At 42.0% G+C, this 9,792-nt stretch overlaps 1 non-coding gene across 1 annotated transcript; it reads left to right on the top strand.

The window, feature by feature from the left end:
- The first annotated feature begins 222 nt into the window (after positions 1 to 222).
- On the top strand, positions 223 to 295 carry TRNAA-CGC. Its single transcript has one exon. It is a non-coding gene; the product is annotated as a tRNA-Ala (tRNA).
- Positions 296 to 9,792: the final 9,497 nt, after the last annotated feature.

Raw genomic sequence — 9,792 nt, 5'->3', positions numbered from 1 at the left:
ATGACGACATCTTCTGAATCATATCGCAAAAATTATGACATAATGCAAAAGTTAATCTGGTTTGTTTTTTGAGTTAAATCGAACAGCTCAGTGTGAAGATCCGATGATCATGTTGGTGACGGATGTTTTTGTAACTCGACCGTTGCTTCAGAAAATTAATTTGGTCAGGGGATGCGACCGAGCCGCGTGTGATTATCCGGCATGGTAAGGTGCAATCAGATTGGGGGTGTAGCTCATATGGTAGAGCGCTCGCTTCGCATGCGAGAGGCACGGGGTTCGATTCCCCGCACCTCCACTATATACTTTTTTTCCAAGAATCATCAGGAAAATGATACTCCATTTTTTTTCACTATTTATTTTGAGCCTTCCCTTGTTCGGCTCTCTTCTCCAAGGCGAACCGGCGCAGGCGTTTCCCCCGAGAAGGCGTGAGATGAACAACGACAGTGGCATCACAGCTTGCTTTAAGCCACAGCCACACTAAACAAGGACGGCCTACGCTACGCACCGAGGAATCCAAAGCCATAATTAACTGAGGAATGTTCTTGCTACTGTACGTACGGACTGATCCCTAGTAGCTAGGCAGAGAGCGATGATCGTTCTCATTCCGTTCCTCCCACCCTCATTTTTTATGTGGTTAATAATGATTAACAGGGGCTTGCAAGCTCGCGGCAAAACATAGTAATAACGCAACAAAAGGCGGGAAAGCGGCACACCTACAGTAGCTAGGTAGAAATGGAACCTGCCAAGTGGACCTGAGGCGTGTTTCTTTTCTTCCGAGTAGAGTTCCAAGTGTGCGTGGGGGCTTTCTCGGACTAAAGCGGATGATTGCATGCGGAAAAGGGTTCGCGCTTCTGAGATTCGTCCGGGGGCCGGCGTGCATGCCGGTGAACAACGGAAAGGGAGTCGCTCTCTTCGGCTCTTGGGCCGGAGCTGGACAAGTGCAGGGTTTCGCCCCGCTCCTGGAGCTTTGCATTTGAGAGCAGGTGCATGCTCTTCTCAGCAAACATTCAGAGCGTGTTTTGTAGGATGCCAATCCTTTGGAATTTTCCCTGATGATTGCTTTTGGATCAAAGGAAACGGTGGCACCCAAATTCCTATGGAATGGTCCTGTGCCTCAATTCTATTTACGTGTATCACAATCCAACGATCCTAGAATCGTGATTCTGACAACATACCAAAATACAAGTGCCGCAGAACTTATACTACTACTGTTTGGTTTGCTCTGTTTTGTTGTAAATGCTGCGATACGCGAATGCGATGGATGGTACTCGGCGTCTCCACATGCAAGATACGTTGATTTTCAGAGGATTTATTAGTTCTGGCACTTTTGTTGCGGGGATCGATCTCGGTACAATTACGTGTACCTGTGCCTGTGCACATTCAAGCACAATCACTCATGACACAAACAGTATATCGCTGGTCCCGTCGGTCCTAGGCAAAGGGGGTACGTACGTATGTTTAAGCCGGTCAAACTGCCTCGGTGGAACAGATTTGGCCCCAGTCCTGACATCGTCTCGTGCCAGGAAATGAGGAAGCACCAACGGGATACACAACGCGTGATCGATATATACTAGTACCAATCTACAGCTATCCGCTATCTAGACGCAGCATTTACTGCTAGAGTGAGAGTATCTACACTTAAACTTGGCAAATCAGGTCCCTCAAAACATAACAGACGCGGCTCTACAGTCATTGATCACACCTTAAATTGGCTCTTGAGCATCCGAATATCTCATGCTTAAAACCTTAAATCTATACAGAACATTCAAAGAGGAGCATGTATGTACCACGTAAATTAACTACAACCTACACTGCCCTTCTCCCTGTAGGAGATTTCTACAATCCTTTTGCCCGGCTCCCACGGGCGACACCCTTAACTCCGCCTCATGCGGCCCCTCGACCCACGTGTGCGTCCTCCTCCGTCTTCGCATCTAATTCGACAAAAAGAGCATCGGTCACCGTCCGCCCCTGTGAATGAAACGCCGCATGGCTTTTGGACATATGCCTCATCCTGGATGGACTTCAGGATGGCTTGCAATTCCGTTATCTTCGTTGCTTGGGTGACCGCGAGCTCCGTCATGCCATCCTTCATATTGAACCCCGCAGCCGATGAAAGCCCTTCTTGTGACATCCCGGCGTCCTCCTTCTCATCCTGTGAATCCGCCACCTCCACACGAACCGACTGATGCTCCGGCTCCGACTCCTGCTCCTCTTCCTACTCCTCGGGCTCCCTCAATTCTGGAGGTAGGACGGCTGCGTTGTGGGAGCGACGCCTCGTCCGGATCACCCCCTTAATTTGGAACCGACGCTCTGGCGTTAGCATCGCATACGTCGTCTTCTTTTGTCGGGCCATGTTGAAACCGGGCAGCGAGGGAATAGTGAGGCGGAGACGGAGAGAGGTGGATGGGTTCGGGTGGTAGCGCGGAGAGGAAGGAAGTGTGTGGGCTAGTGTTGGAGGATGATGTCCGGCTTAAATAACCGGACTTTGGCCCTTGGGCGGAGGGCCGGAGTTGCGCCATGCGGTGCTCACACACCACTTGAGGAGACAAGCATCAAACCGCCGAGTTTCCTGGAGGACCACACATCAGTCTGACGCGACAGATGATACGCAATGTATCTACTTATTAAGCATGCATGCTATATTTGCATGAGTTTTGCATGGTTTTGGTGCATTTTTATATTATTATTTTTGGACTAACATATTGATCTAGTGCCTAGTGTCATTTCTTGTTTTCTGCTTATTTTCAATTTTATTAAAAAACCATACCAACCAAGTCTAAACATGACGAATTTTTTTGATGTTTTTTTTTGAAACATAAAAGACCCTCGGAGCTTTGGGGAAGGATGAGAAGACCCACAAGATGGCCACAAGTTCACATGACGCACCCTAGAGGATAGGAGTGCCACCTTAGCTTGTGGGTCATCATTCTTCTCGGCTCTGCTTTTGATAGCATTGGTTATAGAGTTTTGGTAATAAAATCAAAGGTATCCGACATGCATGTTGGTACAATTATGAAGTCGAATGATGCGACTTTTTTTAGGACATATTTCCTATGAAAGATATGCCTACATCATTATATTAGGAGATACCTACTCTATCTAGCCAGGAATTAGTTGTAATTCCTACACCCACCATTGAGATGGAACACGTTAACAATCCCGTGGAGGATGACAATCAAACTCTAGTGAGAAGTAAGAGATAGAGGACTACAAGGTTGTTTGGTAATGATTTTGTTGTGTACCTTGTGTATTGCACGCCCATGACTATTTGAGATGCACATGCATCTTCTCATGTTGACTAATGGAAGGAAGTTGTTTGTAGTGAGATGGATTACATCTTAGTTAACGGAACTTGGGAAATCACTGATCGTCCTTATGGGTGCAAACCAGTAGGACATCAGTGGGCTGTCAAGAGAAAGCTTAGACATGATGGTACATTTGAAAAGTACAAGACACAACTTGTGGCCAAGGGTTATACACATAAAGAAGGTGAAGACTTCTCGGGGAGGCGTTTTGGCTCCCGGGTGCATTTGCACCCGGATGAACAGTAACCCCCTAAACAATAGTAAATGTTTTCAAAAAATTCTGAATTTTTTTGTAGATGTTCGTGCTCTTGTCGCAAGTATGCTTGACAATTTTCATGCAAAACTGAGCAGTGGTGTTTCGTCGGTGAAAAAAAAACAAGTCTGTGTGTGACATTTTGAGGTAACAATTGTTGTTCAATTTTTTTGCACAAACTAAAATGTTAACCTTTTTGCCTAAACATTTTCACGTAGTATTTGAATTTTACAAATAACACATACAAATTTTGGTGGATATTTTTTGACATTTTGAAATTGATTTTCCATAGGCGGGATCACGTGCTCCCGGGAGACGAATTGCATTTCCAAAGACTTCTTTGATACTTAATCACTTGTGGCTAGACTGGCCACTATTCGGGTGATACTATCTGTGGTTGCATCACATAGTCTTCTCGTTCATCCAATGGATGTTAAGACGACTTTTCTTAATGAAGAGTTGGACGAGGAAATTTACATGGATCAGCCATATGGTTTTGTAGTACCTGGTCAGGAAGGAAAGGTGTGCAAGTTATTGAAGTCTTTATATAGCCTTAAACAAGATCTTAAGAAGTGGCACAAGAATTTCAAAATAACATTGAATGATGCATGCTTTGTTGTAAACAAAGGTGAGAAGTTTGAAAGAACATTAACTGTTGGGGCTTTGTTGTTAACAGTTGCAGGTCATGGCGGGGGCCCAGGAGTTATTCTTTGTTTGTATGTCGAGTTGTCGACGAGGTACTGATCATTGGAACCAAACTTGATTCAATCAACGAGGTTACATATTTATTATCTCATTGTTTTGAGATGAAGGATCTAGGAGTAGCTGATGTTATTATAAACATCAAGATATTGAGATATGAGAATGGTGGGATTAAACTCTTCAATCTCAGTATGTGAAAAGATCTTGAGTTGTTTTGGGTATAGGGACTGCAGGCCTTCTCCAACACCACATGATGCTAGTGTGTGGCTCCGAAAGAATCGACATATTGTTAGAGACCAACTAAGGTACACTTAGATTATTGGCTCACTCATGTATTTGGTGAGTGCCCCAAGGCTTGACATCTCATTTGCTGTGAGGAAACTGAGCTGGTTTGCATCAAATTTGGAAGATGATCATTCACATGCGCTTGAGAGACCTTTTTCTGGCGCCGTTGCCGGGGAGCAATAGCGTGGGGTGAATATCCTCGTGTGTGCTTGTTTGCTTTATCACTAAGTATATTTATTTGCTGTTCTAAGTTGTTCTCTATCTTTAGTTATGGATATGGAACACGAAATACCAAAAAAATTAGGTGTACTTGCTACTCATGGAGATGGGGAACCTCCTAAAACCTTCGATGCTCGTTACGTGGAAAATATTATATACTTCTTTAATAATCCTGAGAAAGCCCCATTCAATTATATAATGGGATACACGTTGGATCAACATGAATACTTTAGGGATTATCGCTTGACTCAAAAAGGGAAACTTTTATGGGATCAAATCCATTTGTTGAAATGGTATGCTTGGGAACTATGCAAGAGATATGGTCTTACTTGTTGCTCTAGGATGAAGGCTCCACACCTTCCCTTTTCTTGTGAATTTAATGATCATAGAACCTTGGCTTCTTATGCTAATGGTATATATGATTACTATGATGTGGATCATATAGAAGAGTTTGTTGCTTTTATGGGTGCTTATGAAATTGAGGCTCTGTTTAAAAGGTGTGATGATAATGATGATGCTCCTTACCGATCTGAAAATTTGCCTATGCTTCGTTATTGTTATACTAATTATGAATATAATGCCCATATTGAACGATTTAAGGATAAATCCTATGCTGCCCAAGAAGAGACTATTATTTTGCAGGAAACTATGGAAGAAGAAAATGCTGAAATTGTGAGCTCATTAGACGAAAAAGATGAAGAGGAGATCGAATAACAAAAGGAGGAAGAGCGGACTAGCTACCCGTGTCCACCTTCTAATGAGAGTAACTCTTCTACTCATACATTATTTAATTTCCCATTCGTTCTTACCGAAGGATGAATGCTATGATCCCTTGGATTCGTTTGAAATATCCCTTTTTGATGATCTTGATGCATGCTATGCTTGTGGCCATGTTGCCAATATGAATGATGCTTATGAAGATGAGCTAGCTATAGTTTCTTATGTTACACATGATGATTTTGATGAATATAATATGCATGTACTTGCTGCTCCTACTTGCAATTATTATGAGAGAGGAACTACATCTCCACCTCTTTATGTTTCCAATACGATAAAATTGCAAGAAACTGCTTATGCTATGTATTGGCCTTTACTTGATGTGCATGAATTGTTCTTTTATGACATGCCAATGCATAGGAAGAGAGTTAGACTTCGTCATTGCATGATATATGTTACCTTGTGCTCACTACTAAATTTCAAATCATTGCTAATTAAAATTGGCTTTGATATACCTTGGGATCCGGGTGGATCCATTACTTGAGCACTTTATGCCTAGCTTAATGGCTTTAAAGAAAGCGCTACTTGGGACACAACCCGGAAGTTTGAGAGAGTCATTTATTTATGTTGAGTGCTTTTATTTAGTTTAAAAACAAAAAAAATATAGAGGGGAACTTCAAACTTTTTCAAAAAGAGAAGCGATTGAAAGGTGATGCATTGCGGAAGTGAGGGTCGACCTTGAACACTTGTGTTCATGCTCATGGAAACAATGTAGAATTTTTCATGGAAGTTTCTCACAAAAATAATTATCCCCTTGTACAATTCCCTCGTGTTTTTAAAAATAATGTGCCAAGTAAAGCCTTTACGATTAGTTTGGGTGATAGTTGTTTGATCACGCTGAGAAAAGACAGAAACTTTCTGCTTACGAAATTAATTTTCATTTTTATTATGGAAGAGCTTTTGAGTTGATTCTTTTTGCTGCTGATTGATATGCACATTTTCCAGACGTTCATAAGTTTTCAGATTTTTTGAGATAGCAGAAGTATACGGAATATACAGATTGCTACATACTGTTCTGTTTTGACAGATTCTGTTTTCTATGCATTGTTCTCTTATTTTGATGAATCTATGGGTAGTATCGGGGGGGGGGGGTATGAACCATGGTGAAGTTGGATTACAGTAGATATAATTCTAATATGAATTTAGAATGAGTTCACAACAGTACTTGAAGTGGTGATTTATTTTATTATACTAACGGATCTCACGAAGTTTTGTTGAGTTTTGTGTGATTGAAGTTTTTAAGTTTTGGGTGAGAGCACGATGGATGAAGAAGTAAGGAGAGGCAAGAGCCTATGCTTGGGGATGCCCGAGGCACTCCAAGGTAATATTCAAGGAAGATTCAAGCGTCTAAGCTTGGGATGCCCCAGAAGGCATCCCCTCTTTCGTCTACAATCTATCGGTAATTTTACTCGGAGTTATATTTTAATTCGTCACATGATATGTGCAAATGCTTGGAGCGTCTTTTGAATTTATTTTTCTTTTTTCTTTTTTGCACCATGCTGGTATGAGATAGTCCTTGGTTGGCTTTATAGAATGCTTCTTGTGCTTCACTTATATCTTTTGAAGTTTGGATTGCCTGTTTCCCTACACATAGAAAACCGCCATTTGTAGAATGCCCTTTTGCTTCACTTATATTTGTTAGAGCGGGGCATATATTTTGTAGAAAGAATTAAACTCTCATGCTTCACTTATACCTATTTAGAGAGTTAACTGGAGTTGGTCATTCGCATGGTTAGTCATAAAATCCTACATAAAACTTGCAGATAACTGAATATGATATGTTTGATTCCTTGCAATAGTTTTGCGACATGAATATGTGATATTAGAGTCATGCTAGTGAGTAATTGTGTATTTTTAGAAATACTTGTGTTAAGGTTTGTGATTCCCGTAGCATGCACGTATGGTGAACCGTTATGTGATGAAGTCGGAGCATGATTTTTTTATTGATTGACATCCTTTGTGTGGAGGTCGGGATCGCGTGATGGTTAACTCGTGCCAACCTTTCCCCTAGGAGCATGCGTGTAGTACCTTGTTTCGATGAATAATAGACTTTTGCAATAAGTATGTGAGTTCATTATGACTAATGTTGAGTCCATGGATTATACGCACTCTCACCCTTCCACCATTGCTAGCCTCTCTAGTACCGCGCAACTTTCGCCGGTGCATTACACCCACCATATAGCCTCCCTCAAAACAGCCACCATACCTACCTATTATGGCATTTTCATAGCCATTCCGAGATACTTTGCCATGCAACTACCACCGTTCCGTCTCATGACATGTGCCACCACTTCCATATTGCCATTGCATGATCGTAAGATAGCTAGCATGATGTTTCCATGGCTTGTCCGTTTTTTGATGTCATTGCTATGCTAGATCATTGTCACAGTACACTACCGAAGGCATTTCATATAGAGTCATCATTGCTCTAAGTATTGAGTTGTAAGTGTGATGATCATTATTAATAGAGCATTGTCCCATGTGAGGAAATAAAAGAGGCCGACGAAGCCCATTTTCAAAAAAGAGGCCAAAGATGCCCACACAAAAAAAAGAGGCCAAAGAGCCCACAAAAAAATGAGAGAAAAGAGAGGAGGGACAATTGCTACTATCCTCTTTCCACACTTGTGCTTCAAATAGCACTATGATCTTCATGATAGAGAGTCTCCTATGTTGTCACTTCCATATACTAGTGGGAAATTTTCATTATATAACTTGGCTTGTATATTCCAATGATTGGCTTCCTCAAAATTTCCCTAGGTCTTCGTGAGCAAGCAAGTTGGGTGCACACCTACTAGTTTATTTTGTGAGCTTTCATACACTTATAAGCTCTAGTGCATCCGTTGCGTGGCAATCCCTACTCACTCACATTGATATCTATTGATGGGCATCTCCATAGCCCGTTGATACGCCTAGTTGATGTGAGACTATCTCCTCCTTTTTTGTCTTCTCCACGACCACCATATTCTATTCCACCTACAGTGTTATGTCCATGGCTCACGCTCATGTATTGTGTGAAAGTTGAAAAGGTTTGAGAACACTAAAGTATGAAACAATTGCTTGGCTAAAACCGGGGTTTTGCATGATTTAAATACGTTGTGTGGGGAAGATGGAGCATAGTCAGACTATATGATAATGTAGGGATAACTTTCTTTGGCCATGATATTTTGAGAAGACATGATTGCTTTGTTAGTATGCTTGAAATATTATTGACTTTATGTCAAATGATAGACTATTTCTTCGAATCACTCGTGTTTTAGTATTCATGCCATGATTAGATTATATGATCAAGATTATGCTAGGTAGTTTCCACATCAAAAAATATCTTTTTTATCATTTACCTACTCGAGGACGAGCAGGAATTAAGCTTGGGGATACTGATATGTCTCCGTCGTATCTATAATTTTTGATTGTTTCATGCCAATATTCTACAACTTTCATATACTTTTGGCATCTTTTTATACTATTTTTGGGACTAACATATTGATCCAGTGCCCAGTGACAGTTCCTGTTTGTTGCATGTTTTTTTGTTTCGTAGAATATCCATATCAAACGAAGTCCAAACGTAATAAAAACTTACGTGGATTTTTTTAGAATATTTATGATTTTTGGGAAGAAGAATAAACGCGAGGCGATGCACGAGGTGCCCACAAGCCCTGTGGCCGCGGCCAGCGGGTGGGCTCGCGGCAGGCAGTCTTATGGCCACTCCTTAAGGCGGTTGGAGTCCTTCTTTCGCCGCAGGAAAGATAATATCTGGAAGAAAATCGTGTTAAAATTTCAGCCCAATCGGAGTTACGATCTCCAGGAATTTAATAAACGGTGAAACGCAGAATCTGGGGGCGCAGAAACAGAAAGACACAGATAGAGAGAGAGAGATCCAATCTCGGAGGGGCTCTCGCCCCTCCGCCGCCATGGAGACCATGGACCAGAGGGGAAATCCTTCTCCCATCTAGGGAGGAGGTCAAGGAAGAAGAAGAAGGAGGGGGGCTCTCTCCCCCTCTCTCCTGGCGGCGCCGGAACGCCGCCCGGGACAACATCGTGTGAAGGCGATCTACACCAACACCTCCGTCATCTTCACCAACATCTCCATGATCTTCCCCCATCTATATTCAATGGTTCACTCTCCCGCAACCGGCTGTACCCTCTACTTGAACATGGTGCTTTATGCTACATATTATTATCCAACGATGTATTGCTATCCTATGATGTCTGAGTAGATTATCGTTGTCCTATCGATGATTGATGAATTGCTAT

This window comes from Hordeum vulgare, chromosome 2H (assembly GCF_904849725.1).
Source record: "Hordeum vulgare subsp. vulgare chromosome 2H, MorexV3_pseudomolecules_assembly, whole genome shotgun sequence".
NCBI lineage: Eukaryota > Viridiplantae > Streptophyta > Magnoliopsida > Poales > Poaceae > Hordeum > Hordeum vulgare.
Note: the sequence above shows the minus strand (reverse complement) of the source record. Positions and strands in the feature narration are given on the sequence as shown.